This window comes from Capsicum annuum, chromosome 12 (assembly GCF_002878395.1).
Source record: "Capsicum annuum cultivar UCD-10X-F1 chromosome 12, UCD10Xv1.1, whole genome shotgun sequence".
In the NCBI taxonomy this organism is placed as follows: Eukaryota; Viridiplantae; Streptophyta; class Magnoliopsida; order Solanales; family Solanaceae; genus Capsicum; species Capsicum annuum.
In genome coordinates this window covers 7,508,556-7,533,033 of record NC_061122.1, presented here as the reverse complement: position 1 = coordinate 7,533,033, position 24,478 = coordinate 7,508,556, and the positions used below count along the sequence as shown (strand labels likewise).

Sequence of the window (24,478 nt, the reverse complement as noted above, 5' to 3'; positions counted from 1 at the left end):
CTAAAATCATGCCAAAACCACTTCTAATCTCGAACAAATAGCTTCAAATCTGATTTGTAAGCTCCTTAAAGTGTACCCATGCTTTTGAAACAACACTCAACCAAAATAATTTAGAAACCTCACAGTCTGCAAATTCAAACTCAAAGCTCGAATGTTCGTTAATGGAGTTATGTGATGTCTTCTTCACGAGATAACTCTCTAACTAGTACAAGTTTCGAAACGAGTTTGAGATGGTTGTAATTTTATTATTGAATTACAAATTTGAGATGGTTGTGATTCCAAATTTGGTTGTAATTTGATTGTTGAATTCAATACCAATTAAGAAGATGACATGGTTGTAATTTGATTGTTGAATTCCAAATTTTGGATAGTTGTAATTTGATTGTTGATTTACAAATTTGAGATGGTTGTAATTCCAAATTTGGTTGTAACTTGAATATTTAATAGCTTTGCTATTAAAAATGAAGAAAAGAATGGAAGAGGGGGGCGGGGTGGGGAAACTAGTTTTTTACTTGGGGTGGAGATGAAGAAGACGATAGTCTTCTGGGGGTGGGGGCAGGGGCTGGCATAGGGGGTTGGGGATCCTTACTTTTTTTTCTAGTTTTTTTACTGGGCGATAAAGAAGACAATCTTCTGGGGGTGGGGGCTGGGGAGTTTTTAATTTTAATTTTAAAATAATTTTCTTTTTCATAATTTTTGGACCCACATGACAAATGTCATTATTTAATTGGATTTTTAACTTATAAATTTTAAAAAAAATTTCGTTGCTATGTGTTTTTTTAGTATTGGCCATTTTTGCCACGTCAGGCGAGTGTATCATACACACTCTATGCCTGTTGCTGATTAGGAAAAAAAGGCCTAATTGGAATAAAATTCAGGGGGGGGGGGTTAGGGTCCTGATAGGTAAGAGCCATAGTTGAGAGGTCTAAGTGAATTTTGGCAACAAGTTTGAGTGCCTATCGATGCCTTTGGCCATGAACTTATGATATGTTGATATATGTATGCTATCCATGTACAAGATTATGATAACCATGTACTTCATGAAATCCCCAAATTATCGTATTATGGATTGTAGATGATTGGTCATGTATTCAAGAAAGTCATGCCTTGTCAGTTTCCTTCTATCGAGTCCTCGGGTACTTGTACCCGAAAAATATAGCTGTGTACCTAGAGCTAGTGTCATGTTTTCACGATATCCTCAGTCAAGCCATGATCCATAGAACTCAGTCAGTCATGTGACTCAAGAAAACTCAGTGATTCAGTAATCTCAGTTGTAATCCGTCAGTCAACAGAACTTCATGAATTCAGTTTAGTCAAATTCAGTTAATCATGTTCAATGTCTATTCAGATGGAAGTAGGATTCAGCACCGAGTGAACCTAAGGATGGGAACTCACTGGTCGTTGTCAATATATTTACCTAATTTTGGAGTCGGGGTCGAATCCACGAGGAACAATGTGAGTGATGATTAAACTAATTCAAAATTATAGTTACATTTAAACAAATGATACAAAAAGATAATGGGGGGGGTTAATCGTGTCGAATGCGAATGTAATTCTTAGGCTTCTAAGGGACTAATTCGAGACTAAGAGCAATTAGAGTGTAATCAATTAAAACAGATCTTGGGACTATGCTTTCCTAGGGGCAAGATGTGCATGGGAACATGACAATTTGATGCAAATTCTAATTATGATGATACGGTAGGCTAGGTCTAACGTCCTTGAGGCTAGTTTTTCGACAAAACCACAAAGATTTCACTCATTGGCTCTTTCGAGCACCTAACAAAAGTGTCAAGCAAAACCACCCAATACCTCAATTGGGAATCCTTATTTCTAGGATGAAACCCAAGTCATGGTTAACTTCACAACCACCCTTATGTCTAAGATAGTGATAGATTCTCAAACTAGACACATAATTGTCTACCATTGCTTTGGTCTTCACATCCTTATTTCGAGGATGATATGGATTCCTAAACTTCACCCAAAATCCTTCTTTCGAAGATGGCATTGAGCTCTCAAGAGCTTGGGGTTTTCACCCATCAAACCCATTTGGGGTGATTGGGGCTTTCACCTACAAATCCCAACCTATTTAATCAAGCAATAATAAAACTATCATCAACAAACTAAAATCTACACAAATCCATCACAATCCACACACTTGTACCCTATTCAAACATAATCCCAAGAGGTATATCTAGCAACTCATAATAATAATAAACATAAATAAACCAATATTTTCATCAAAGTTATCCATAAGAGAATAAAGAGAGTGCAAAGTACACTTTAGAATCCACTTGAGGTGCCAAAGTGAGATTATGCCTAGTTTAGGTGGTGTCGATGGTTTTGGCCAATATATAAATATTGTTGGACGAAGTAAATAATAATTACTACTTTTTTCGTTTAAAAATGAGTGACCTACTCTGCTTTTTATTTTATTTCAAAAAGATTGAACCTTTCTCTTTTGATAACATTTTAGTTTTAATTTTTATGTGGCATATTCAAGACCACAAAAATAAAGGACATATTTGATACATTTAATATAACTTTAATTTTAAAATTTTAAATTTTCCTAAATTTTATATCGTTTCAAATAAAAACATATATTTCTGTTAAACGGACGGAATAATAACAGTAAAATAAAGTAGTACCACCAAAGAATGTGGTGCATTGGATGGAGGTGCTCCTGTCTTAACCAAAGGTCTTGGATTGAGCCTTGCGTATGAAAAATTCCTTGGTAAGGAGCGCTACCCCTGAATAAGGACCTACTTGGTGCGAATTTGGATTAGTTGGGCTCCAATATGGTTTTCGAACATCTGATGGGAAATCAAAAAATAAAATAAAATAAAGTAGTCACACCAAAGAATGTAGTGGATGGAGCTGCTCTACCTTAACCAGAATTCTCGGGTTCGAGTCTTAGGGATGGAAAAATCCTTGGTAAGGAGCGTTATCCCCGAATGAGACCCTACTTGACGAGAATTTGGATTTATTGGGATTCAATTTGGTTTTTGGACTTCATATGGGAAAGGAAAAAAAAAATAATAGAAAAAAAAGTGCGGGAAAGAGTACCTCCTAAAACACCCCTACAACCTCAAAAGCCGAAAGATTTTGTTTCTCTCTTTCAGACCTCCAAATTTCCGATCTAAATTCGCCGGAGTAATCATTGAGAAAAAGTATGAACACCACTGAAAATAGCTGGCGCTGGGACCGGCGAGACAACACTAGGCTTTCTAAGAAGCAGAAACTCATACTTAACTCAGAAGAACAACTCGAATCTAATCTCGGATTTGATGTCTTCACTGGCTTCTTACACTTTCCTCTGTACTACTTCTACTCCTCAAATTTCACTTCACTATATTTTTTTTTTGAATTTTTTGTGAATATGTGAATTGTCGAGTTTTTTTGTGGAATTGTGATTTTTTTTTTTAAATTTCTTGTGGAAATGTGAATCTGTGAGTTAGTTTTTTTTTTTTAAAATTTTTTTTGTGGAAATGTGAATTTGTGAGTTAGTTTTTATGTGAAAAATGTGAATTTTGTGAAAAAAATATAAATTCCGTTAAAAATAGTCGGTGTTGAGATTGGCGAGACAGCACTAGGTTTTCTAAGAAGCAGAAGCTCATACTTAACTCCGAAGAATAGTCCGAATCTAAGCTCGGATTTGATGTCTTCACCGAAGGTGATAAACGACTCGGCTGGCTGCTTACTTTTCCTCTGTACTCCTCCTCCTTCTCATTTTTTTTTTTGTAAAAATGTGAATTTTGAGTTCCTTTTTTTTTCTGTGGAAATGTGAATTTATGTGTTATTTTTTTTTTTTGTGAAAATGTGAATTTTGAGTTCTTTTTTTTTTTTTTTTTGTGGAAATGTGAATTTGTGAGTTAATTTTTTTTTTTGTGAAAAATGTGAATTTTGTGTGTTATGTTTTTTTTCTGTGAGAAATGTGAATTCTGAAATTTTCTTTTTCTTTTTTATTTTGTTGTGAAAATGTGAATTTTGATTTTTTTTGGTTGTGAAATTGTGTTTTTGATGTGAATTTTACTTTTTTTGTTTGTGAAAATGTAAATTTTGTGTGGTATTTTTAATTTTTTGTGATAAATGTGAGTTTTGTCAAAAAAGTGTGAATTCCGATGAAAATAGTTGGTTTTGAGACAGGTGAGACAACACTATGTTTCCTAACAACCAGAAACTCATACTCAACTCCGAAGAATAGCTCGAATCTAAGTTCGGATTCGATGTCTTCACCGAAGGTGATAAACGACTCGCCTGGCTTCTTACTCTTTTCCTCTGTACTACTTCCACACCTTAAATTTTACTTGAGTATGTTTTTCTTTTGAATTTTTTGTGAATATGTGAATTGTCGGTTTTTTTTTGTGAAATTGTGAGTTAGATTTTTTTATTTTTTTTGTGGAAATGTGAATTTGTGAGTTAGATTTTTTGAATTTCTCATGGAAATATGAATTTGTGAGTTACTTTTTATGATTTTTTTTGGAAATGTGAATTTGTGCATTAGTTTTTTTTAATTTCTCATGGAGCTGTGAATTTGTGAGTTAGTTTTTTTTGTGAAAAATGAGAATTTTGTGAAAAAAGTATAAATTCTGCTGAAAATAGTCGGTGTTGAGACTAGCGAGACGACACTAGGTTTTCTAAGAAGCATAAGCTCATACTTAACTCCAAAGAATAGTTAGAATCTAAGCTCGGATTTGATGTTTTCACCGAAGGCGATAAACGACTTACTGGCACAAAATGATTAACCCCTGTTTAGTTAGTTCAGTTTTTAGTTCATTGTTTAGTTTAGTTAGTATTATTATTTCAGCAATTCTACTTTGTTTAGGATACTGCATTCAACTCAGTGTTTAGTTATATTACGTTAGTAGTGTTTGTGTAGGAGTCTTCTTATTCTCTCTGTAACTATATTTAAAATGCTTTCTGTGTTCTTCAATAATAATTTTGTCCAGCATTTACTCTACGTTTATATGGTATCAGCGCTCTATACTTTTTAATGAGAACGGTCCTATTTTTTTCCCTTCTCTCTTCGTTACGCAGATCAGCAATAATGACCAATAATAATGGTAACAATCCCAGAGTTGTTAAAGCTGATAACATAACGGGTGCTAACATTATCATTCAATTCCAACCCTGCATCCCAATTACCCATCAAACTCAGTGGTGGACACAACTTGGCCACCTAGAGAGCTTAATTCTCCATGCTTATGTATGGTTACAATCTATTTAGCCATCTCGACGGGAGCACTCCTGGCTCTACTTGCACCCTCACCATTGGCAATAACGTATCTCCCAATCCTATTTTTTAACTTGGTTCCGTCAGGACCAACTCATCCAGAATGCCCTCATGGCATCTGTTGAACCCACAATTGCTGCAGCCAACTCTGCCAAATCGGCTTGGGACGTTGTGCACACCACTTATGCAAACAGATGACAAACCAGTGTCTTCGACCTATGTGATCAACTTGCTTGCATCACTAAGGAATCTCGCTCCATCACCGAATATCTTTACACTATTCGGTCCCTTTTGGATTAGTTAGCCACTCTCGGTTCTCCTATGTCCAATCCCGAGCTCATCGTCAAGATACTTAGCGGTCTAGGTCCTTAATTTCGTGAAATCTCTACTGCCATTCATTGCACGTGATAAAACTGTCTCATATGAGGAATTGTTTGAAAAGCTACTTGACTATGATCTCTCTCTTCATTATGAAGATGTTAAGAAACTTTCCAGTCCTATAACTGTCGCGGTCGCTACTCCCACCAAATCCAATACCAATAACTTTACCAATCGCCGGCAGAATAATTATTCTCAACAGTGGCACCAGAATTCACGTCCTAACACTTAACCACAGTGGCAGTCCAACTCCAATAAAAAACTTTCACTCGATGTCAACTATGTAATAGGATTGGCCACACCGCTAATGTCTGTCCTTCGAAGTCTCATAATCACTTAGAAGCCAAAGCCAACTATGTTGCTGGATTTATTGATACCACCTATCCCTGGATATTCGACTCCGGAGCCACCCATCACATCATAACAGAGCCACACAACCTACAACCATACCACATTGGTTCCCATCTCCCACACTGGTTCTACTCAATTAAATACATCAAACAATGTTTTTAAGCTAACTCACACTCTTTGTGCCCCATCTATTAAACACAAGCTTCTTTCTGTTTCAAAATTTTGTCACGATAATTCAAAGTCCATTGAATTTTTTCCCTTTGATTTTGTTGTGAAGGATCTGAAAACGCAGAAACCACTGGTGCACGGTCGGACCAACAATGGCTTGTATGAGTGGCCCATTTCACATCCCCAAGCTCACATGACTGCCACATCCACTCCTTTCACTACTTGGCATCAACGTTTGGTCCATCCCCACTTTATAGTTCTTAGGTTTATTTTAAATAAATTCTCGCTACCGTTTAATGAGCGAGACAAACCTTTTTATTATAATTTTTGCTTATCTAATAAAGCCGATCGACATCTTTTTACGCAATTATCATTAGGTAGCTCTAAACTGCTTTGAATAATCTTTAGTAATTTATGGGGTCCATCACCAGTATTATCTCTTGACAAGAAATTGTGTTATTGTATTTTTGTTGATCAATATACGAAATATACTTGGCTTTTGTAAGACCACGCAAAATTGTAAGTCGAAATTAGCTCGTTAATCTCTTTAAGATTTTCAAAAGCTCCAACACTTAGAAAATTTTAGCGAAGTATTCAACACTTAGTCTCATTTTTAGCTATCAAACTTTGGAGATTTATTTGAAGACCTTGCCGACCTCCGTTTTTCGATTTTCAAGTTGCGTTATGATGGGGCAAGACAATAGCACATTTCAGGTGAGATTTGGAATTTTCAGAATCCGTTTAGGGAATGTTTGGATTTCAAACCAGTAGCATCATCCGATTAACATGCGACGCATGCTCCAGTCCGTAGGAATGGAGCATGCAACGCACGCTTCGTTGAATGTTGCCCAGTTTTTTCAGCATTCAACCTCAGTGTCTTGAGGGTTAATTTGGTCATTTTGCCACCATATATATACTCTCTAACACGGGATTTAGCCCCAATTAAAGCAAAATATACTCCATATCTCAAAATCCTCTCAAGAACACAAGCTAGGATTTTCATAGAAGATCCAATTACAAGAAATTCTCTCTATGAAACTTTCTGAAATCATGAACTAAGGTATGCATTGTGTTGATTTATGGATTCCTTTCGTCCATAAAGCTCAAGAACCCTATTTTAAATTATAAATTTTGATGTCTATATTGTTGGATGTTGATGATCATGTAGTTGATGTTGAATAATTCCCAAGTTTGAATTTTTATGTGTTTTTATAAATCTATGATATCATGTGAGTTGGAACATGTAAACTTGGTTGTTCATTATGTATAATTTGATAATTACACCTATGCCTAAGTTGTGCATGTAAGGTGTTTGATAAAATGCCTAAGAGACTTTAAATCATGCATTATAGCTAAATTATGACCTAATTGACAAATGCATGCTTTAACCTTGTGAATACAATGACTTCTATGATATTGTTGTATGTTATGATTGTTGATGGGGTGCTTATGAAACTAGATTGATGAACTTATGACATGTTGATAGATGCATGCTATCCATGTACAAGATTATGATAACCACGTACTTCATGAAATCCCCAACTTACTGTATTATGGATTGTTGATGATTGGTCATGTATTCAACAAAGTCATGCTTTGTCAGTTTCCTACTATCGAGTCCTGAAATATAGCTGTGTGCCTAGAGTCAGTGATTCAGTAGTCTCAGTTGTAATTTGTTAGCCAATGGAACTTCATGAATTTAGTTTAGTCAAATTCAGTTAATCATTTTCAGTGTCTATTCAGATGGGAGTAGGATTCAGCATATAGTGAACCTAAGGGTGGGAATTCACCTGTCAGATTAGGGTGTGATTCTTAGAAGCAATCCTTCCGTTCTAGAACTATGTAGCCAGCGTAGGTCGAGACATCATCCCTACTAATTAAGGGTAGATGATGTGGCTTAACCTATCAGATTAGGGTCCCACTATTCTCATTAGAGTACCTGCCAGATTAGGGTACTCATAGCTTGTCCTTACTAGTGGCGCGGTATTGACACCCTTCTAATTTGAGCATGGATTGGAGCACAACCTATCTTTAATAGCTCATTTAGGGCATGTCAGTTAGATGACTACCTCTCACAGTCTTAATATCAGTTTCAGTAATAGAACTTAGATAGTTCTACAGAATCTAGGACTGTCAAATACAGTCAACTTAGTATAGTACGAAACTCATCTAGTTCCATCAGAATCAGGATGGTCAGATACAGTCACCCATGTTATACCAGTCATCAGTACTCATGTTATCAGTATTCAGATTCAGTTATCCTGTTATCACGGTTTCAGTTATTATGTATTCATGCATGCATTCTCATGTTCATGTTAGCCAATTAGTCAGTATTGTACATGCATATGAACCCTATTCATTAGCCTACCTCACATGCATACCAGTATATTCAATCGTGAATGAATATTAGATATATTTCCCAAAGATTTTCCAAGCATTCATCCCAAAAGGGAAAGAGACTTCGGCATTGACCTTCTTCATGATACTCAGCCTATATCTATTTTGCCATATAGAATGGCACCAGGAGAACTCAAGGAACTGAAATAATAGTTGAAAGATCTCATAGATAAGGTATTCATCAAACCCAACGTAGCCCTATGGGGTGCACCAGTCTTATTCTTGTGTAAGAAAGATGGTTCTCTCAGAATATGCATAGACTATCGTAAACTCAATAAAGTCATGGTCAATAACAAGTATCCTCTTCCCAAAATCGATGACTTGTTTGACCAACTTCAGGGTGCCAGTTATTTCTCCAAGATAGACCTCAGATCATTCTATCATCAGCTCAAAGTTAGGAAATGTGACATTCCGAAGATAGCTTTCCGAACTCGGTAAAGTCACTTTGAATTCCTACCCATGTCCTTTGGTCTTACCAATGCTCCAGCAGCCTTTATGGACTTGATAAACCACGTGTTTAAGCAGTACTTAGACATGTTCATCATAGTCTTTATAGATGACATCCTTGTCTATTTCCGCAGTGAGAATGATCATACAGAACATCTTAGAACAATACTTCAAACTCTTAGAAATCATCAGTTGTTCACCAAATTTAGTAAGTGCGAATTTTGGATAAGGTCAGTATCATTCCTTGGTCATATTATTTCTGGTGATAGAATTAGAGTAGATGCTCAAAAGACCGAAGCAGTAAGAAACTGGCCTCGTCCAGTATTGGCATATTCAAGTACGTGTATTGGTCTTATTTATATGGAATTAATTTTTTATTTTATTTATACCAGAATTTTTCCGTCGATGGTTCCATGTGAAGGTTATCGAATAAACTTTCTAATGATATAACTATTTCCAAAAATGGATAGGTTTCGGATATAATCGAGCACGTTCGAAACTATAAAACGGTGGCCGGGATATTTGGGAATAGTAAATGTGCAGGAAAATTTCCTGCACACAAACTACTGAGGCCAGCCGAATTTTTGGGTCAACTTCGAATGATCATAACTCCCTTAATATAATGAAATGGGAGAGCTGTGACCTATGAAAAGAAAGATCTTTGAGTCTTCTTTCCAATGCAATTGGTTTCATCCAAATCCAATGTCTAAGTAAGGAGTTATACTCGTTTTACTTCAGACTATCAAAATAGAATTTTAGGGTCAACTTCAAATGACCATAACTCCTTGTACATGACGAAATGGGTGGCCTACTTTATATGAAATGAAAGCCCTTTGAATTATCCTTCCAATGATACCAATTTCACCCAAATACGATATCGGAGCAAAGAGTTATGGTCGATCTACTTTAGCTTATCAAAACAATCCACCAAAGGACAGATTTGACATTATTTAAATTTTAAAGGCATTTTGGTCATTTCCTATTATATTATGGACGTGAATATGTGTATATATACATGTATATGAGTTCAAAAACTCATTTTCATCATCAATCATTGAGAAAGAATAAACCCTAGCCAAATTTGACCTTTAAATTACTTTTGATTCAACTGTAGAAATTCCAAAGTAATCCTATAACTGCGTTTGTCATCTCGAGAGCTTCGAACGACACCTATTATTTGTGCAAACAGGATTGCATAATCAAGAGGTGAATTATAATGTATGAATATTGTTTTCCTTTGTTCTTTTCCATATGTATATGTGTGATAATTGGAGTATAAGAGGGTTAAAGTGACACCCTTTATGGTGTAATTAAGGCTTATTACTTAACCACTAGTTTGGTGAATTAAAATAATTGAATTGTGACGTTTGGTCGCTAGTACTAGATTGCTATATATGTTCATTGTAGATAAGTAATCCGAAAAGACGGGAAGTCCATTTGGGACTAGTATTGAAGGTTGACAGTCAGGTATGTAAAGCATACTCTATACCATATCTTTGGCATGAAAGTGAACAATTGTTCTAATAAGAAAGTTTCCAAAGTTATTCTGTAACATGTGATCCATAATGGTTTTGTATGATGTCCTACATTACCAATGAACTTGTTTTCACCCTACAAGATGTCAAGACATTCCAATACTTACTTGTTTTCCAAATCTTACATGTTTATTGCACTAATGAATGTCAGAAGGTATCCGGCTACTCAAACAAGATCCATGTGCTATTAATGACTCCAAAATATTTCATTGATATACCAATAAGTTCCTACTTCATTGTTATGGCATTGATGACTCCAAAACACTTCATTGATGTGCCAATGAGTTCTTAATTCATTGTTATTGCATTGATGGTCTATTTATATGTCTCTTATTGATGTATCATTGTTTCAAAGTATCAAAAATACGGTGGCGACCAAAATAACAATCTCAAAGATTAATTGAACTAAGTGATGGAAGTTCTCCCTTATCGGGTGGTATCCCAGGGGCATAAACCTATCATGGGTCGATCCCTATTTATGTGTTTATGGGTGGTATCCCAGGGGCATAAGCCTATCATGGGTCGATCCCAGTTGATATGTACTGGAGGCAGCTTAATGGACACAGTACAGTACAGTAATGATTACAAAGATGATAAGAACGAAGGTAAAGTAATTGAATAAATACAATGTACAGGTTGTCACAAGTTCTAGTAAATGCGGTCCACTCCTATTACGATTTATTCACTTGTTTCTGATTTCTATTGAGCTCCTATATTATATGTGATTATCTACAGCTTTACATACTCAGTACATATTTCATACTGGCGTCCCCCATGGGAGACCTGCATTTCATGCTACAGGCACAGGTACCTCAACTCATACACCGCACAAGTAGGAGCCAGGATATCCAGCTACTTTTGGTGAGCTCCAATTTGCTTCGGGGCTTTCCGTGTCATATCCAGTCACTTTTGGTATTGTATAGAAGTTAGTTATATGGCGGGGTGTGTCCCGACCTTAGTTAAACTCTGTGTATTATCTAAAGGCTTTGTAGACCTAATGTACAGTCAAGGTGGTGTTTTGTTAATAGACGTGATGGATCCAATGGCCAAGTATTGTATATACATATATATGTGTGCTCGAGCCTATATAGGTGATTATTTCCTTTTATATGCGACATGATGCTGTCCGAATTTCGGGTTGTCATAGAGGTATGCATGGGAAGTATAAGGTTATGAGATGGTTCTCCTGGGCCTCCTCGGTTACGGGTTCCAGTCCACCCCAATATGATTTGAGGCGTGATAGACGCTCTCAGTAGGCTCTCTATGGGTAGTGTTTCTTATGTTGAGAACAGTAAGAAGAAGTTAGCTCATAAAGTACATCATCTTGCCAGACTAGGTGTTCGCTTAGTCGATACAGAAGAGGGTGATATATGTGTTCAGAGTAGTTCAAAATCATCTCCAGTTTTTGAAGTGAAAGAAAAGAAAGATAGGGATCCCATCCTTGTCAAGTTGAAAGAGTCAATCAAAGATTAGAAAGTAGAGGTTTTCTCCAGGGGGAGATGGTGTATTGTGTTGTCAGGGTCGTCTCTGTGTTTCAGGTGTAGATGAATTAAGGCAGTAAATTCTTGCAGAAGTGTATGATGCACGTTACTCTATTTATCCAAAGGCCACTAAAATGTATCGTAACCTGCGGGAGATCTATTGGTGGAGTGGGATAAAGAGAGATATTACAGAGTTTATGGCTAATTTCTCTACACTTTAGCATGGTAAGATAGAGCATCAGAAGCTTAGTGGTCCCATGTAGGAGTTTGCTATTCCTACTTGGAAGTGGGAAGAAGTAAACAAAGACTTAGTGATGGGTTTGCCTCAAACTCGTCATCAGCATAATTCAGTTTGGCTCATTGTAGATAGAATGACCAAATCAACTCATTTTCTTCCAGTCTATGCTCTTATTCAGCCGAGTATTACGCCAAACTCTATATCAGGGAGTTGTTCAGATTACACGCTGTTTCATTATCAATTATCTCAGACAAAGATACCCAGTTCACCTCTCACTTCTGGAATACATTCCAAAAGGTTCTTGGTACCTAAGTTCATCTCAGTACAACCTTTCATCCTCAGATAGATGGTCAAGCATAAAGGACAATTCAGACTATAGAAGATATGCTGCGAGCATATGCCATTGATTTCAAAGAAAGATGGGATGACCACTTGCCTTTGATTGAGTTTGCATACAACAACAACTATCATTCCAGTATTAAGATGGCTTCATTCAAAGATCTCTATGGTAGTTCGAAGCTCTCTATGGTAGGAGATGCAGATCTCCAGTTGGTTAGTTCAAAGTTAGTGAGGTCATAGTCATAGGGCCTGATTTAGTATTCGATACCTTAGAAAAGGTTCAGTTGATCAGGGAGAGACTTTGGGCTGCTTAGAGCCGTCAGAAGTCATATGCAGATGTACGTAGAAAGGACATCAGTTCGAGATTAGTGATTATGTTTATCTAAAGATCTCTCGTATGAAGGGAGTGAAGAGATTCAGCAAGAAGGGAAAGCTCAGTCCCCGATATATCAGTCCCTTTAAGATTCTCAGTCGCTTCGACAAAGTAGCTTATGAGCTCGAATTACCCTCAGATCTAGCCTCAGTTCATCCATTTTTCCATGTCTATTTTATCACAAAGTGCATAGGTGACCCAACAATTATAGTCCTATTCAGAGCATAAATGTTCAGAACAACCTCTCTGATGAAGAGATTTCGGTCAAAATTCTTGACTATCAGACTCGTAGACTGAGGAACAAAGAGGTACCTCTTGTCAATGTTCTTTGGTAAAATCAGTCCGTTGAGAGAGCTACTTGGAAAGCAGAAGAAGATATGTGAACCAAGTATCCTTACCTCTTCTCTTCCAATACAGACTCAGCTCAAGCTAACAGTCTTCCTTAAGCTCATTCAGTTTCATGTTCAGAATTCCATTATAAACTTGGTATCAAGTACCATTGTATATTCAGTCATGCATTCATGTATTAGTTAAGTCATATAGTCATGCATCAGCTATGCATTCTTATTGTGAGAAACTCAGTTCATCAGAACACTCAGTCATGTATTCATGAGCCAGTTATTCATACATCAGAAATTCACGGATTCAGCTTATTAGTTATGTCAGTCATGAAATTATGTTTCAGTCATTCATGTTCAGTTCATGCTCAGTTCCCTCTCAGTAAGTTCCATTCGAGGACGAATGTTCCCAAGAGGGAGATATTGTAAGAGCCCACAAAATCGCAAGTCAAAATCAACTAGTTAAGCTCCTTAAGCTTTTCAAAAGTTCCAACACTTAGAAAATTTTAGCTAAGTATTCAACACTTATTCTCATTTTTAGCCTTCAAACTTTGGGAATTTATTTGACGACCCTCCCGACCTCCGTTTTTCGATTTTCAAGTTGCATTATGATTGAGAAAGACAGAAAATTTTAGCTAAGTATTCAACACTTATTCTCATTTTTAGCCTTCAAACTTTGGGAATTTATTTGACGACCCTCCCGACCTCCGTTTTTCGATTTTCAAGTTGCATTATGATTGAGCAAGACAATAGTATATTCCGGGTGAGTTTTACAATTTTTGGAATACGTTTAGGGCATGTTTAGATTCCAAACTAGTAGCATCATGCGATTAGCATACGTCTCATGGTTCATTCCACTGGTCGTAGCATGCGATAGGGCATGCGACGCATGCTCCAGTCCGGAGGAATGGAGCATGAGATGCATGCTCCATACATGCTGCCCAGTTTTTCAGCATTCAACCTCTGTGTCTTGAGGGTTAATTTAGTCATTTTACCACCATATATATACTCTCTAACATGGGATATAGCCCCAATTGAAGCAAAATATACTCCTTTTCTCATAAGCCTCTCAAGAACATCTTCTAGGGTTTTCATAGAAGATCTAATTACAAGAAATTCTCTTCGTGAAACTTGGTGAAATCATGAACTAAGGTTTGCATTGTGTTGATTTATGGATTAATTTCGTCCATAAAGCTCAAGAACCCTATTTTAAATTATAAATTTTGATGTCTATTTTGTTGGATGTTGATGATCATGTTGTTGATGTTGAATGATTTCTAAGTTGGAATCTTTATGTGTTTTTATGAATCTATGATATCATGTGAGTTGGAAACATGTAAACTTGGTTGTTCATGATGTATAATTTAATTATTACACCTATACCTAAGTTGTGCATGTAAGGTGTTTGATAAAATGCCTAAGAGACTAGAAATCATGCATTATAGCTAAATTACGACCTAATTGACAAATGCATGCTTTAACCTTGTGAATACAATGACTTCTATGATATTGTTGTGTGTTATGATTGTTGATGGGGTGCTTGTGAAACTAGATTGATGAACTTATGACATGTTGATATATGCATGCTATCCATGTAAAAGATTATGATAACCATGTACTTCATGAAATCCCCAACTTATTGTATTATGGATTGTTAATGATTGGTTATGTATTTAAGAAAGCCATGCTTTGTCAGTTTTCTTCTATCGAGTACTGGGGATAGTTGTGTGCCTAGAACCAGTGTCATGTTTTCACAATATCCCCAGTCAAGCCATGATCTATAGAACTCAGTCAGTCATGTGACTCAGGAAAACTCAGTGATTCAGTAATCTCAGTAGTAATTCATCGGTCAACGAAACTTCATGAATTCAGTTTAGTCAAATTCAGTTAATCATGTTCAGTGTCTATTCAGATGGGAGTAGGATTCAGCACCGAGTGAATCTAAGGATGGGAACTCACCCGTCGTCAATATATTTACCCAACTTTGGAGTCAGGATCGAATCCATGAGGAACAATGTGAGTCGCGATTAAACTAATTCGAAATCATAGTTACAAGTTAAATTTAAACAAATGATACAAAAAGATAAAATTGGGGGGGGGGGGGGGTTAATCGTGTCGAATGCGAATGTAATTTTTGGGCTTCTAAGGGACTAATTCGAGTCTAAGAGTAATTAGAGTGTAATCAATTAAAACGGATCTTAGGACTATGCTTTCCTAGGGGAAAGATGTGCATGGGAACATGATTATTTGATGCAAATTCTAATTATGATGATAAGGTAGGCTAGGTCTAACGTCCTTGAGGCTAGTCTTTCGACAAAACCACAAAGATTTCACTCATTGGCTCTTTCGAGCACCTAACAAAAGTGTCAAGCAAAACCACCCAATACCTCAATTGGGAATCCCTATTTCTAGGATTAAACCCATGGCATAGTTAAGTTCACAACCACCCTTACGTCTAAGATAGTGATAGATTCACAAACTACACACATAATTGTCTACCATTGCTTTGGTCTTCACATACTTCTTTCGAGGATGATATGGATTCCTAAACTTCACCCAAAACCCTTCTTTCGAAGATGACATTGAGCTTTCAAGAACTTGGGGTTTTCACCCATCAAACCCATTTGGGGTGATTGGGGATTTCACCCGCAAATCCCAACCTATTTAATCAAGCAATAATAAAACTATCATCAACAAACTAAAATCTACACAAATCCATCACAACCCACACACTTGTACCCTATTCAAACATAATCCCAAGAGGTAGATCTAGCAACTCATAATAATAATAAACATAAATAAACCAATATTTTCATGAAAGTTATCCATAAGAGAATAAAGATAGTGCAAACCACACTTTAGAATCCAATGAAACTTTAATGGATGAAGTCAGATCTACACTTTAAAGTTACTCTAATGTCTTCTTAGCTCAAAATTAGTACAAATCTTGCTCCAAGCTCCAAGAAATTACAAAAATCCTAGACTAAAGATAGAAAATAATAGGGAGGAGAGAAGCTGAAAATTCCTACAAGGGAGGCTGCTCCCAAGATAGATAAATTAGGTTAGAAAATAAGGCTAAGGCCTTCTTTTAGACCCCTCTGTACGTGCTGAAAATTACAAAACTGCCCCTATTTCTGATCTGCTTGAGCAGATGCAATGCGGATGTGACGCGGATGATTATTTTCCCTCACATTTGACCTCTTGATGACTTGAATAACTTGCATGATTTTTCCAATCTTCTCTTTTTAATTTTACCTACATAAATGAGCATTAAGTATGAGAGCACCATCAAAATAAATGAAAAAACATGATAATTTAGGCTTAAAAGGTGCTAAAAAGTCATCAAATTGTCGACTTATCATGTGTGATACACTGTCTTTGCTGAATCAACAAAAGGTGTCAAAATGACACACTTTGTGGCTACTTGAGGTGCCAAAAGTGAACAACGTCCACTTGAGGTGCCAAAGTGAAAGATCATGACAAGTTTAGGGAGGTGTCGATGGGTTTGGCCAATAGATAAAAGTAAATAATAATTACTACTTTTTTCGTTTAAAAATGAGTGACCTACTTTGTTTTTTATTTTATTTCAAAAAGATTGAACCTTTCTCTTTTGATAACATTTTAGTTTTAATTTTTATGTGGCATATTCAAGACCACAAAAATAAAGGACATATTTGATACATTTAATATAACTTTAATTTTAAAATTTCAAATTTTCCTAAATTTCATAGCGTGTCAAATAAAAACATATATTTCTTTTAAACGGACGGAATAATAACAATAAAATAAAGTAGTAACCACCAAAGAATGTGGTGTATTGGATGGAGGTGCTCCTATCTTAACCAGAGGTCTCGGATTGAGCCTTGGGTATGGAAAAATCCTTGGTAAGGAGCGCTACCCCTGAATGAGGCCCTACTCGGTGCGAATTTGGATTAGTCAGGATCCAATGCGGTTTCCAAACATTAGATGGGAAATCAAAAAATAAAATAAAATAAAGTAGTAATACCAAAGAATGTGGTGCAGTGGATGGAGTTGCTCTACCTTAACCAAAAGTCTCGAGTTCGAGCCTTGGGTATGAAAAAATCCTTGGTAAGGAGTGTTACCCCCGAATGGGACCCTACTCGACACGAATTTGGATTTATCGGGCTTCAATTCGGTTTTTGGACACCGGATGGGAAACAAAAAGAAATTAAAAATAAAATAAAGTAATAGAAAAAAGAAAGAGTACCTCCTAAAACACTCCTAAATTCAGACCTCCAAATTTTCGATCTAAATTCGCCGGAGTACTCATCGAAAAAAAGTATGAACGCCGCTGAAAATAGCCGGTGCTGGGACCGACGAGACAACACTAGGTTTTCTAAGAAGCAGAAACTCATACTTAACACAGAAGAACAACTCGAATCTATGCTCGGATTTGATATCTTCACTGAAGGCAATAAACGACTCGGCTGGCTTCTTACACTTTTTTCTATACTACTTTTACTTCTCAAATTTTACTTCAGTATATTTTTTTTTGAATTTCTTGTGAATATGTGAATTGTCGAGTTTTTTTGTGAAATTGTGAATTTTTTTTAAATTTCTTGTGCAAATGTGAATCTGTGAGTTAGTTTTTTAAATTTTTTGTGGAAATGTGAATTTGTGGGTTAGTTTTTTTGAATTTCTCATGAAAATGTGAATTTGTGGGTTAGTTTTTTTGAATTTCTCATGAAAATGTGAATTTGTGAGTTAGTTTTTATTTGAAAAAATGTGAATTTTTTAGTTTTTATGTGAAAAATGTGAATTTTGTGAAAAAAGTATAAATTCCGCTGAAAATAGTTGGTGTTGAGACTGGCGAGACAGCTCTAGGTTTTCTAAGAAGCAGAAGCTCATACTTTACTCCGAAGAATAGTTCGAATCTAATCTCGGATTTGATGTCTTCACCGAAGGCAATAAATGACTCGGCTGGCTGCTTACTTTTCCTCTGTACTACTCCTCCTCCTCATTTTCTTTGTAAAAATGTGAATTTTGAGCTCTTTTTTTTTTTTTTTGAAATGTGAATTTGAATTTTGATTTTTTTTTTTGGTTGTGAAATTGTGTTTTTGATGTGAATTATTTTTTGTTTGTGAAAATGTGAATTTTGTGTGGTATTTTTTGATTTTTTGTGAGAAATGTGAGTTTTGTCAAAAAAGTGTGATTTACGATGAAAATAGTCGGTGATGAGACTGGTGAGACAACACTAGGTTTTCTAAGAACTAGAAAATCATACTCAACTCCGAAGAACAGCTCGAATTCGATGTCTTCACCGAAGGGGATAAACGACTTGGCTGGCTTCTTACTCTTTTCCTCTGTACTACTTCCACTCCTCAAATTTTACTTCAGTATATTTTTCTTTTGAAGTTTTTGTGAATATGTGAATTGTCGGGGTTTTTTGTGAAATTGTGATTTTTTTTAAGTTCTTGTGGAAATGTGAATCTGTGAGTTAGTTTTTTTTTATTTTTTTGTGGAAATGTGAATTTGTGAGTTAGATTTTTTGAATTTCTCATGGAAATGTGAATTTATGAGTTACTTTTTATGATTTTTTTTGTGGAAATGTGAATTTGTGAGTTAGTTTTTTTTGTGAAAAATGAGAATTTTGTGAAAAAGTACAAATTCCGCTAAAAATAGTCAATGTTGAGACTGGCGAGACGGTACTAGGTTTTCTAAGAAGCATAAGCTCATACTTAACTCCGAAGAATAGTTCGAATATAAGCTCGGATTTGATGTTTTCACCGAAGGCAATAAACGACTTATTGGCACAAAATGATTAACCCCTATTTAGTTAGTTCAGTTATTAGTTCATAGTTTAGTTTAGTTAGTATTATTGTTTCAGCAATTCTACTTTGTTTAGGATACTGCATTCAACTCAATGTTTAGTTATATTACGTTAGTAGTGTTTGTCTTGGATTCTTATTTTCTCTGTAACTATATTTAAAACGCTTTCTGCGTTCTTCAATAATAATTTTGTCCAACACTTATTCTGCGTTTATATAGTATCAGCGCTCTATACTCTTTAACGAGGACAATCCTATTTTTTCCCTTCTCTCTTCCTCACACAGATCAGCATCAATGGCCAACAACAATGGCAACAATCCCAGATTTTTTAATGCTGATAACACAACAGGTGCTAACATTATCATTCAATTCAACCCTGCGTCCAAATTACCCATCAAACTTAGCGGTGGCCACAACTTTGCCACCTGGAAAGCTTAATTATCCATGCTTATGTATGGTTACAATCTATTTGTCCATCTCGATGGGAGCACTCCTGCCCGTACTCGCACCCTCACCATTGGAAATAACATATTTCCCAATCCTGTCTTTTTAACTTGGTTCCGTCAGGACCAACTCATCCCGAATGCCCTCATGGCATCTATTGAACCCACAATTGCTGCAACCAACTCTGCCAAATCAGTTTGGGACACTGTGCATACTACTTATGCAAACAGATCACAAACCCGTGTCTTCATCCTACATGATCAACTTGCTCGCTTCACTAAGGAATCTTGCTCCATCACTGAATATCTTCATACTATTCGGTCCCTTTCGGATGAGTAGCTACTGTCGGATCTCCTGTGTCCAATCCTGAGCTCATCGTCATGATACTTAGCAGTCTAGGTCCTTAATTTTGTGAAATCTCTACTGATATTCGTGCACGTAATACGGCTTTCTCATATAAGGAATTGTTTGAAAAGCTACTTGACCGTGAACTCTTCCTTCGTCATAAAGATATTAAGAAACTTTCCAGTCCTATAACTATCGCGGTCGCTACTCCCACAAAATCCAATGCCAATAACTTTACCAATAGCCGGCAGAATGATAATTCTCAATAGTGGCACCAGAATTCACGTCCTAACACTAAACCACAGTTGCAGTCCAACTCCAATAAAAAACTTTCACTCGATGTCAACTATGCAATTGGATTGGCCATACCGCCAATGTTTGTTGTTGAAAGTCTCATAATCACTTAGAAGTCAAAGCCAACTAATCTGCTGGATTTACTGCTACCACCAATCCTTGGATAGTCAACTTTGGAGCCACCCATCACATCACAACGGAGCCACATAACCTACAACCATACCACGGTAACGAGGATGTATCCATGGGTAACTATAACAAAATTCCCATCTCCCATACTGGTTCTACTCAATTAAATGCATCAAACAATGTTTTTAAGCTAAATCACACTCTTTGTTCCCCATTTATTAAACGCAAGTTTCTTTCTGTTTCAAAATTTTATCAATATAATTCAAAGTCCATTGAATTTTTTCCCTTTGATTTTGTTGTGAAGGATGAAAATGCGGAAACCACTGGTGCACGGTCGGACCAACAATGGCTTGTATGAGTGGCTCGTTTCACATCCCCAAGCTCACATGACTACCACATCCACTCCTCTCACTACTTGGCATCAGCGTTTGGGTCATCCCCACTTCATAGTTCTTAGGTTTATTTTAAGTAAATTCTCGCTACCGTTTTATGAGCGAGACAAACCTTTTTATTGTAATTCTTGCTTATCTAATAAAGAAGATCGGCATCTTTTTACTCAATTATCATTAGGCAGCTCTAAACCGCTTCAAATATTCTTAGTAATTTATGGGGTCCATCACCAGTCTTATCTCTTGACAAGAAATTATATTATTATATTTTTGTTGATAAATATACTTGGCTTTTGTAAGACCCCGCAAAATCGCAAGTCGAAATCAACTTGTTAAGCTCCTTAAGCTTTTTAAAAGCTCCAACACTTAAAAAATTTTAGCTAAGTATTCAACACTTAGTCTCATTTTTAGCCTTCAAACTTCGAAGATTTATTTGACGACCTTCCCGACCTCCATTTTTTTATTTTCAAGTTGCATTATGATGGGGCAAGACAATAGTACATTTGGAGTAAGTTTTGGAATTTTTGGACTCCGTTTAGGGCATGTTTGGATTTCAAACCAGTAGCATCATGCGATTAGCATGCGTCACATGGTCCATTCCACTGGTCCTAGAATGCGATAGAGCATGCGACGCATGCACCAGTTCGGAGGAATGGAGTATGTGACGCACGCTCCATAGCATGCTGCCTAGTTTTTCAGCATTCAACCTCCGTGTCTTGAGGGTTAATTTGGTCATTTTACCACCATATATATACTCTCTAATAGGGGATTTAGCCCCAATTGAAGCAAAAATACTCTTTTTCTCAAAATTCTCTCAAGAACACAAGCTAGGGTGTTCATAGAAGATCCATTTACAAGAAATTCTCTTTGTGAAACTTCATGAAATAACGAACTAAGGTATGTGTTGTGTTGATTTATGAATTCCTTTCATCCATAAAGCTCAAGAACCCTGTTTTAAATTATAAATTTTGATGTCTATATTTTTGGATGTTGATGATCATGTTGTTGATGTTGAATGATTCCTAAGTTGGAATCTTTATGTGTTTTTATGAATCTATGATATCATGTGAGTTGGAAACATGTAAACTTTGTTGTTCATGATGTATAATTTGATGATTACACCTATGCCTAAGTTGTACATGTAAGGTGTTTGATAAAATGCCTAAGAAACTATAAATCATGCATTATTGCTAAATTATGACCTAATTGACAAATGCATGCTTTAACCTTGTGAAGATAATGACTTATATGATATTGTTGTATGTTATGATTGTTGATGGGGTGCTTATGAAACTAGATTGATGAACTTATGACAATATGATATATGCATGCTATCTGATGTTCCGGCTTCCGACGGAACATCTTTAGGCCTTTTTCTTAAGATAAATGCATGTTTGATCAACTAATGTTGTATTTGATATTGTATTTAAGTGTTTTCAGGACAAAACCCAAGTGGGATAAATTACTTAAGAAAATGGGCAAAACCAGAAGAAAATTACATGCGATGGAGAGTTTGACAGATCGGCAGAACCTCGACGGACCGTCGGGACCCACCGTTGCAAAGGAGCAGAAGACCAGGCCACTGGAATCATGCGACGATGGCATGCAACAGACCATCGGACTTACGACAGACCATCAAAAGACACCGTCGTGGCTGAGCAAAATCCATCGACATTGGAATCAAGCAATGGTCACGTGCGATGGACCGTCGGACATGCGACAGATCGTCGACGTGCACCGTTACACTTGGCGCGACAAATTTCAAGTTTTAAATGTGAAACCCTGATTTCAAGAGTCCTATAAATACTAAGTGATAGGGTTTATTTCAGACACTCTTACATTTTCATTATTATCTTCCACACTTTCTTAGCCTCCTTCTTAGCTTAGTGTTTTTCTTTCATTCCCACCTACCTTTGACTTTTCTTTTGGAAGCTAGATCTGAGATCTACATTTCCAGATCTAGCTCTCTACCCTTCTTTTGTATCTTGTTTTTCTACTTCTTTTGTAACTTGGCATATTGTGGGAAGTAAGCTTTAGCTTTGGGATTTTAATCATTTTATTTGTACTGAAGACTCAAGAACACATTCTTGTCATTGTTGTAAATAGATCTTAAATTATTTATGAACAACATAATGATATTTTTTGCTTCTTCTATGGAAATGTGTGGCTAATCTCCCATAGTTGGGTTTATGGGAGCCTTGATGCAAATAACTAGTATGGGTTGTGAATCTACTTAAGTTCCATAAGTAATTGATATTGTATAAACCTTTTTGTACTTTAATGATCTTTCTTGGCGTCAACTTGGTAGAGTCAGCACTACAACATCACTTGTCCAAGAGGAAGGTGTTGTTAAGTTACTTCAATGAAGCAATCACTTGTCTGGGTGGAAAGTACTAGTCGAGCAATGTAACGATTTCTCTTAGTTGCAACTTGAAAGGTAAGCCCATGGTTGGAAACTAGAAGAGTCAGTAGTAGAACATCACTTGTCTGGGAGGAAGGTGGTGTTAGGTTACTTCAATGAAGCAATCACTTGTCTGAGAGGAAGGTGCTTGTCGAGAATTGTAACGATTCTTTTGATTGCAATTGAAGGGCGAGCTCACAAACATCACTTATTCAGAAGGAAAGTGTATGTTAAGAAAATAAAGGGTTACATGGACTCAAAAGACGTTAGTCTTTAGTTTAATGGCAAATGTCTTAGTCGGATTTGCCTACATAAGAACATAGTTGAATAGGAACATAGTTGAATAGAAAACACATCCTTTAAGTTCGAGAGAATTAACGGGTGCACTACCTACTGAGGTTGGGATACGAATGGGTAAATAATAGGATTCTAATCGTCTTGCAATTGAAAAGTTCATTAGAAATCTAAACTGATTTAAAACCTAATCTGTTTGAACATCTTGGTAACGATAACCCTGGTTTCCCATCATATCATATCTAAAACCTTATAATAGAAAGTTTTAGTTTAAAGTATTCAATACCATTTTTTCTATTCTCCAAACCCCCCATTTACAGTAAATTACTAACGATTATTTAGTTACATCATAAATAACTTGTATTGACACCTTATTCTCTGTGGGATTTGATCCCAACCTAGTTGGTTTCTATATTTGACAGCGACCGCTTACATGCTCGTAAGAGAGGTATAATTTTTGCGTATCAAATTTTGGCGCCATTACCGTAGTTGTGTAAATTTACTGATTAGTTAAGTTTTTGAATTTTACGTTATTTGTTGTTTTTGTTAGTTATGGGATTATTTTTGTTGATGCCAAAAATAAGAAGTTCAGGAGAACCATTATTACCAGTTGATCCCGATCTGCAATTGATCGGTAGAATGGTAAATCAACAAGAGATAGATAGATTAGCCGCTTTGGCTAACACTTAATTACATCAACAAAACATAGATAACCCAGGTCGGGTACATAACACGGATGACATGGACCTGGGGGATGATGAATTGTTGATGCCGGGAAATCAAAGGCATGCAAAGGATGTAGTTGTACCGATAAACAGAAATGCGTACAGAAGTTGCCCTTATGGAGAAAGACAAGATCGTCAACTGGTACAATTTGATCCGTACGATTATGAAGATGAAATGGACGAAGTCAGAGCAACAGGAGCTATTGTTCTCCCACCATTGTCACCAGGTTCCAAATTCAACATCACAATAACCATGATTCAACTTCTTCATCTGAATGGATTGTTTGGTGGACTTCCGAGAGATGATCCCAATATGCATTTAGTGAATTTTATCACTGTATGCAGGTCTTTTAAAATTCTGAGAGTTGGAAAAAATGCAATCCGCCTTCGAT

At 36.3% G+C, this 24,478-nt stretch overlaps 1 long non-coding RNA gene across 1 annotated transcript; it reads left to right on the top strand.

The window, feature by feature from the left end:
• The first annotated feature begins 21,441 nt into the window (after positions 1–21,441).
• LOC124889282 lies at positions 21,442–22,820 on the top strand. Its single transcript, XR_007048128.1, has 2 exons — positions 21,442–21,563; positions 22,107–22,820. It is a non-coding gene; the product is annotated as an uncharacterized LOC124889282 (long non-coding RNA).
• The last annotated feature ends 1,658 nt before the right edge of the window (positions 22,821–24,478 follow it).